This window comes from Pyxicephalus adspersus, chromosome Z, assembly GCF_032062135.1.
Source record: "Pyxicephalus adspersus chromosome Z, UCB_Pads_2.0, whole genome shotgun sequence".
NCBI lineage: Eukaryota > Metazoa > Chordata > Amphibia > Anura > Pyxicephalidae > Pyxicephalus > Pyxicephalus adspersus.
The window spans coordinates 26,846,846-26,855,243 of NC_092871.1; the positions used below are offsets into that span (position 1 = coordinate 26,846,846).

Below are 8,398 nucleotides of genomic sequence, written 5' to 3' on the forward strand. Positions count from 1 at the left end.
CTCTCTACATATGTGAAAATGTCCATAGTAAGGGGAATCTGTCCTTAGTTATGTCTAAAACAAGTGACTTTAGATATATTTACTGAGCATGAAGAGAGGGGGAGTATGTACTTCCTCTGTTAGTCATTATGCTCTGTATGTAGTCTGATTTCTCTGATATTTAGGTCAGTTTCACAAACACAGCTATTATATGAGCTTCTAGAAAACAGATGATCTTGTCTACTATTTAAAATTCTGCAGATACAAAATACTTTTGTATAGTATTTTAAATGTCATCTAGTGGAGGATTATGCCTTGACTTTTTATCTTGTAGTTACCGCCTAAGCTTTGATCTTTATTATTATAGCAAAACACTTTACAATAGGCGTTACTACAAAACTGTGTCAAGAACAATATTTGTACAGTTGTATTTTTTATTAGTTACATTTCATTGCTCTAGCTTGTAACATCCAAAACCTTGCATCTTCAATAACTTAGCTGGACTGAACTTAAAAAGTAAAAAAATGTAAGAACCTGTCTGATCGCATTTTTTGATCAGTTCTGAACAGTTCTGAATAGTTGAAGTATAATAGAATATTATATTAGTACAGAGTGAATGCTATTATTGCAGGCCACATGGATCTTGAGGTGCCCACCAAGGAGAAGTTTATTTTGTTTTTTTGTTTTATTTTTGTTATATATGATCCTCTTAGCTTATTTTTTATACTTCAGAGAAAGCTCTATGATTGGAGTATTGTCAAGTGAAGAGGAAGACGTTTATATAGATTGTACATGACAAAGGATTCCCCGAGCACCATGTTTGGTATGGAACTCTCGTTGAAGCTGTAGATCGATCCATTGAAAAAAATGCAGAGGAGGATGAGTCTGTACACAACATCTAATAAAGTTACATCTGCTTAAAATACAATTTTTTTACAAGTACAGTGGTACCTTGGTATAAGTCCTAATTCGTTCCAGATCCTTGGTCTTATCCCAATTTTTCCCATAAGAAATAAAGGGAAAATTATATATATTATATATATAATCCATTCCCCATTAATGGGATTGTATGAAAAACTTTAAACACTACTTAATACTAAAATACATAAATACAAAAGCAATTAGAGAACATTTAGAGAAAATTTAACCTTACTTTACCTTGCTGAGAAGTGCCTATTAGGATGGTGCTGAGAAGGGAGGAGGAGGAGATGTTATGTAATTCACAGAGAGTTATAGCGCTGGTTGTTCACTGAATGGTAGCAACTGGCATACTGATGCTCGTGGGCAGTCGTGGCCTTGTCTCGAGAGGTAAATAAGGGTAGCGTGTGGTGTTATGACTCATTTTGACCCATACAAGTTCTAGCACAAAGGTTGTATACCAAGTAAAGGTTGTATACCAAGCAAAATTTTTTGTCTCCAAACAGGACTTATACCAAGTTGGACTTATTCCAAAGCGGACTTATACCAAGGTACCACTGTAATATATTATTTGGAAAATATTGAACAAAAAATGTATAATACAAACATATAAATCAAGGTAAAACCCACTATTTATTACCTTTAAATTTATGTGACATTTTTGCCATCAGAAGTTATTAACAGGACAGTCGGAGAAGTTTTGCAGTGTGTTTTACACACATCTCTATTGAGTTAACTGCAAATAGGTGCCAAGACTCTCGGCTGGCATTAAAATGGAGCAATTGTGCAGTAGAGTCTTTCAAGCAGCTGTTAAAGCCACTAACATGATGTACAGATACAATTTTTTTTTTTGTTACTGACATTGTACAACAATACAGACTGGTGCGGAGATAATATAACCACATCAGATGCTTCCCCAAATAACAAAACATGTTTTTAAACTCAACACATAGAATAGGAGTGCAGACATGAAACTGGAAGAGCCTGTAAAACCAGTCTAACAATACAGGTAGCTCATATAAAAAAATAACAGTGTTCTGAACAATAGTGTGGGTATGTGCAGTGAGTCATAATGACAAACTAGGTCCTTCATGTAAACAATTATCAGGCAATAATCAGTCAACAGTAAGGCCTCAATATTTCAAAGAAGTTCCAATTCTTTTTGGACTGTATGCTACAATATTCTAATGGAGTATGGCAGAATTGTATTTAGTAGTCCAGGTTCAAGCTACATGTCAAGTCTTTGTTTCAAAATCATTTTTCATGATTGATTGCAGTGACAGTAAAGCCCTTGTTTCTATTTTAATATTTTAGGTTTTATTTTATCCCCATTGTAGAATTTGATATTCCAGGGTAGACCAAAAGTGAGCAGAATCGAGAGCATTTTTGCAGTAGATAAGAGCCAGAACCACATGAAAAAGTTCTTACCTTTCCTTACCTTACTCAATGCTAAAAATGAACTATAATTCTAAAGTATCTAATGAACAAACTATCACTAACAAAATGGTTCCTTACCTAAATAGGAAAATGGTAACAAGCTCATTAAAGAATAAACACTCTGGAAGCAATAATTGTTGCAGGGCTAGCCAACCTTTTTGGACCACTAAATTTAACGGCTCCGGACCGGGTGTCACTAAAAGGGGAGAAACTTCCCCCATAGTGACGTCATGATGCCATAAACCTGCCCACTCTCATACTGCATACTGTTATGTATGCAACATAAACTTTTTATCCTAAGTAGTTGAAACTGTTTTTTTTTCACTGCCGGCTAGCTTGAAAATGCGCTTGTATTGTTTTGTACTGTAGTCATCCTGCTAGAAGTAGATCCTTGATACTTCATGTTAAAATATACAGCAATAAAAACAGTGAGCAGGCCAGTAGTAACACCATCACCTTTAGCACTAGTTTCCTTTAATTAAGTGGCCAGTCTTGCTAGGTATAGTGGCCATAGTGGTACCCCAGCCACAGTGGAAGATACACCCAAGGTAGTTACATGAGATTTATAGAAGGTACCTTGTATACCCATGGTCCAACACTTTATACCAATAATGTAATGTAAAATATCTATGCAATTTTTGTGTCTGTTTATTGCAATACCATATGGTAAAAATGCATCCTTTACACCAGTGTATGGCAACTCAGTAAATGAGATCAAGTATATACTCAACTGTTTTAAAACACATGCAGATTATGTATAGATCAAGTAAATCATGTGTACACACATCAGATGATCCTTGCTCTATACAAACGGATGGGCTCATCTAGGACAAGAATGTGACGTGTATAGTGGTCGCCTGACATTGTTCATGGATCCATCCTGGTGAATGACTGCAATACTAGTCAATATAAAAGAGCACATTGGGGTGCTGTTCACTCATTCTTCATCCTCCCCCCTCATCCTGGTGCTGTGTGTGCAGCCCCTGTTCATTCATCTGTCTCTTTTGTCAGTGGAATAATGATGCCTTATACATTTTCAGTGTTTAGACAATTATGTCTAGATAAGATGATAGTAGAAAAGCTCTGGGGAACATAGCTCAGTGTAGTGAATGGCCTCTGTTCCATAGTAAATCAACCTCAGTGTGCGTACAAAGTGATATTGGCAGTTTTAATTGAACACATACTCTTGTTTGTTCGGCTCACCTAACAACTGTAAACGATGTTATTGCTGTTCTTTTTTTGTATTGTGGGAGGATTCAAGTCATTAGCAGAGACATTGAACATATAGTCTAAAGCCAATCTTCAGGAAAATATACCCTAACCCCAGCTTTCCCAACCACCACCACTCCTATGATAGAGCCATTTTTGTTCCTCACCATGATATGGTGCTGCCACTGCACCTGATGATTCCAATCACTTGAGCTAACAAGGTTAAATAACCCTTTTCAAACCAATTAGTTGAAAACCATTTTCCACTTTCTTGATTGTAAGAATATAACAAAATGACGGTATTATTTTATATGAAGTATTTCATTCCTTGTGTATATCACCATAACGATAAGATAGAATCTAAATAGAATAATGAGATCATTGTTCTGATAATCATTGTTTTATGATACAATATATAAAAGATAATGTTTGTTTCTGGCACCTGCAGTTCTGTTATCCAAGTCCTCCCCTGAGGAAGCCGTATGAGGCGAAACGCGTCAGAATGAGAGTGTCTCAATTTTCACATTTGATTTTTGATCAATATCGCTACTTGTTTGGTCAGTGATCATGATGCATATTAATTCAATCAGTGATTCTGTATAATAAATTCTTTATTTTATTTTGTACAAATAATGTTTTGATTGTTATGTTATCAGTAAATAAACATTGCTTTTATCTGTATTTAAGTGCCCAAAAAGTCTTTATTTCTTTTCCTCTTTTCCTCTTCTCATCCCCCATGGTTCCTTTTCACTCCTGGTTCACTTATGGTTTTAAGTCCAGGACAGGTAGATGGTGCTCAGGGCCCCCAGGAAGATCTGTTGAATAATGGTAGGCTTCATTAAACCTGGAGAACAAGCAGCACTAGATTACTGAGCAGGTGAATCTGTAGATGACAGCTCCAGAAAAGAGATGAGTAAAGTTCTGAGTAGGTATCTCACATTTTCAGAAGGTTAGCAATGGCTACCTACATTTCTTTTATGACAATTGTCTCTTAAAGCTTTGCAATTATTCTCAGTATAAAACTGTCTGTTTACAGTTTTTTAACATGAACAGACAGAGCTATGATATATTTTCAGTAATATACATAATTTGGTCCAGTTTTAGGTTAAGCATTAGATTTACAAAGCATTAACATACAACAGTAAAAATTCCATTAGCCTGAATAAACCTTATTGTGTCTAGGGGAAGGCAGTGTCTTGTATAATACCACTTAGTTGAAAGGGCTCAAAATATGAAGATTATTTTCGTGGATCAAATCTGGAAAACAACTGTTACATCTTGTATGCGTCTTTTTTTAGCACTGGGCCTCACAAACTCAAGATTCAGTCTAGACTAGCCACATGGGACAGCAACAGTGACTTGTTGTATATGAGACTGGCCTAACATGAATAGAGGCAATACACACTTGCCATGTCTGAATTATACACTTGTTGAATGAGAACAAGAATGATTATTATACTTTACTCATAAAGTGCCAATGTAGGTGGCAGCATTGTACAACCAGTTGTGCTACAGTCCTAAAAACACACACAAAGATGTGTACACCAAAATTTTAAATGTATGCTTACAAAGGAAATTGAGGTCCCCATTTACAAGGTCTCAAATAAAATGTGCAAGTTTAGAACGCTGGATTTCCATACATGGCTGTCTGAAACCTCATCTATGGCTGTCTGAAACCACATCCCTCCCTGGTCACCTTTTTGTAAAAAACAAGTGATTAGAAAGAGATGGAAAGCAGAAGAGGTGAGCACAGAGGTCTATTGTTCAATGTACAAACATGTGTTAACTGCACACTTTGGTGTAATTTAAGGTTGCAAAAGCAAGGGGGGAATAAACGCAGTAATATAAGTTTTTTTTACATATCAATAAATGGCAGGTAGATAGAAGCAAAAGATCAGATAAAATGGGTATTAGTTACTAGGCTGCTTGCTTCTTTAATAGCTATGAATAATTAGAAAGGATCAGGGAGATGCAGAAAATTCATCTTTTGTGTGCAAATAGCTTTGACTTGAAATTGAGCCAATGGAACTCTGCATACAAGTTGAATTTTTTTGCATTTCATTAACTGCCTTTGGTGATATATCAAATAGATAAATCAAAAGTAGTTAGTGTGGTTTATGCTAGATAACAGAAAGCGGGTGTAGTTTATAAGATATATAAACAAGAGACACAAGAGAAACAATAGTGATAGTTTTGTGAACTCTAGCAAGTTTTATGACTCCTCTTTGCTGCAAGTGGTCAAAAGAGGAGAACTGGGATGTAAGTGGTTATGATTCCTCAAGGAAATATGAGTGTAGGTGTTGGTTAAAAGATATTGATCTTTCAACCAACACTACCTGGTTGGCTTTACTACCCTCCTGGCAGATGGGAAGCCTAAATATATTTAGGTGCATACCAGGTTGGCTTTACTACCCTTTATATTTACAATCTATGACTGTACTTATTTTTACAATTAAGATTGTTACTTATAATCCAATCTTACTCACTTATCGATTTCCCAAAATTTATGGGATCGAGATTTGACCTGCCCCTCTGCAGGCACCTTTATTAATAAATAATTTACATTATCTTCACTCAATTTCCATCTTCATATACTGGGGAACTAACCAAACCATACTACAGTACTAAGCCATACTACAAGACCATGTAAGTCATGAACATTTACTGTGTCTGATATTGTTATGTATTGATAGAAAAACTCCTTTAGCATTTTCTATATGTAATTTCATGTCAAATTGGGTTAGGTGATTACGCTATAGCACACTACTGTATTGTATGTATGTTTACATTCATATTGCTGCTAATATACATGTCCAATGTCTATGTTTATAAACTTAGAACTATTAATTGCACCTGTTGAATCAACTTGCTGATATACCGTTACCCCTGAGGAAGCCCTTTAAGGCGAAAAGCGTTGGGTACAACGGTTAAATACAAACATTTTTACTCACGCAAGTTATATTAATTTATGGCTATGTATGGTCTCAATCTGATAGATGTGACCTGTATAGTGCCCCAGAGAGTCCAAAACCTAATTGGTTGACCACAAGCATTTATTATGCTAAGGACTACTAATATGTCTTTTTTCTATATATGAAAAATTATTATTGAATACAATTCCTTCTGTTTGCCAAAAAACCCTTCTCTCCTTTTTGTCTTTTTTCTTAACTATTATGCTTCCACATTTTACACATGATGTGCTTTCTATGCTATATGTGCTAGTTTTCTTATTGTGACTCCTATTCTTCTTTAAGAGTTTGGCCATAGAAGTATGTGAATCGACCCTTTGTGCACCCCGTGACAGTAAATGGGGACTTCCACTGAGCCAGTAACCTTAAACAATTTATGTTTATAATCTACATGAAATTTAGGGATTGCTGTGCTAAGATGGCCAAAGATAACAATTTTGCTGAGGCCTGAAAAGACTTGTTAAGCAAGTCTGGTCTCCTCCTCTATGGTTAGTCATCTGAGGCTAGCCATATTGATTAAAACAGAACAATTCAGTCATCTGATGTGGTAAGAAGAAGAGAGAAGAACAAGTTGTTGCTTGCCAAGGAAAACAGGCTCCACTATTTTTACACTCAAATATTTCTTATGACAAAGTTCAACCTGATGCAGCATTTCATTATTATTACAGTGGAGTGGGTGAGGCCATAAACTGCAAAATGCTTTCTTGGAAGATTACAGCGAAGGTTATAGCTACAGAAAGTTATTGCTTCTTAGTGGTGCTAAGCGTGTCTGACAGTACGTTCTACATATCATTTGTTAAAGTGGAAGTGCCATATTTGATATTTTTGTATATGATTGCTCAAAGCAAACAGACAGCTACTAACTATTAATTCCACAGCCCTGATTTGAAAATGAAACACCCCTAAGTATTATTCCTGGGAGGGATGCTTTTCCGCTTAAAATCGTGATGGAATTTTATTTAGGAGACGCTTTAGATTTGTGAGAAATTGTACTTTACAGAATAAGGAGATATTTGTTTCCTCTTTATAGTGATTGATTGCTACAATTGGTGATTGCTTACCAATTGTAATTTTAGCAGCAATTTAGAAGTAATTTTAGCAGCAATTGAGTTGCTAAAAAGTATGTAGCTCTAGTTTAAAAGAAAGACGTTGATGGTTGGGGTAAAGAAATTCTGTCTTTCAGAATGGGATGATTTGTATTTGGTGTTTCTGCAAATGCATTGTCCTGTCCCGTAATATAGAAAAACTGCTGTAACGTTGGAGAAAAATCTGTTCACTGTCCATTCACAGGCTGGAAGAGGAACAAGAACTGTAAGTGTTACATGCAGTTTAGAAAAGGCAGATAGGGCTGTAATGTGTGGCAAGGTTCTGAACATTTCAGAACTGTATGAACAAATTTACAAATCCTTTAGCAAGTAAAAATAAAGCTCTCATCTGTTTCATCTGTTCATTTAGATGATTGACTCGATTTCTTTGACTACAACATGTATTAGGTTTCATACATCACAAATTTACCTTAATGCCCATTATGTATATAGTATTTAGAAGTTAGCAAGCTTCTTCCCACAACTGGGTGTCTTTAGGGTCAGAAAATATTCACACCCCAGTGACACATCTTTTGCTAACGAGTAAAACGGGTTTGGGGTAATTTTGTGTATGTAATTACATAGTTAAATAGTAAGTCAGCGTGAAAAAGTCCATCAATTCAACCACTAGGGAAATAAACATAAGAGATATAAAACCCTACGGACATAGTTGATACAGAGAAAGACAAAAAAAGAAAAGAATTAATTAAATCAGAGTAGTAGAGTACTCTATATCGATTGAGCAATCAGCGAGTTGCAAGCTTCCTTACTCTACTATCTTCACTTCGCCTCCAATAACTA

At 35.6% G+C, this 8,398-nt stretch overlaps 1 long non-coding RNA gene across 1 annotated transcript; it reads left to right on the plus strand.

Moving 5' to 3' along the window:
• Positions 1-204: 204 nt before the first annotated feature.
• LOC140343363 (uncharacterized) lies at positions 205-4,224 on the plus strand. Its single transcript, XR_011923303.1, has 2 exons — positions 205-1,448; positions 3,992-4,224. It is a non-coding gene; the product is annotated as an uncharacterized lncRNA (long non-coding RNA).
• Positions 4,225-8,398: the final 4,174 nt, after the last annotated feature.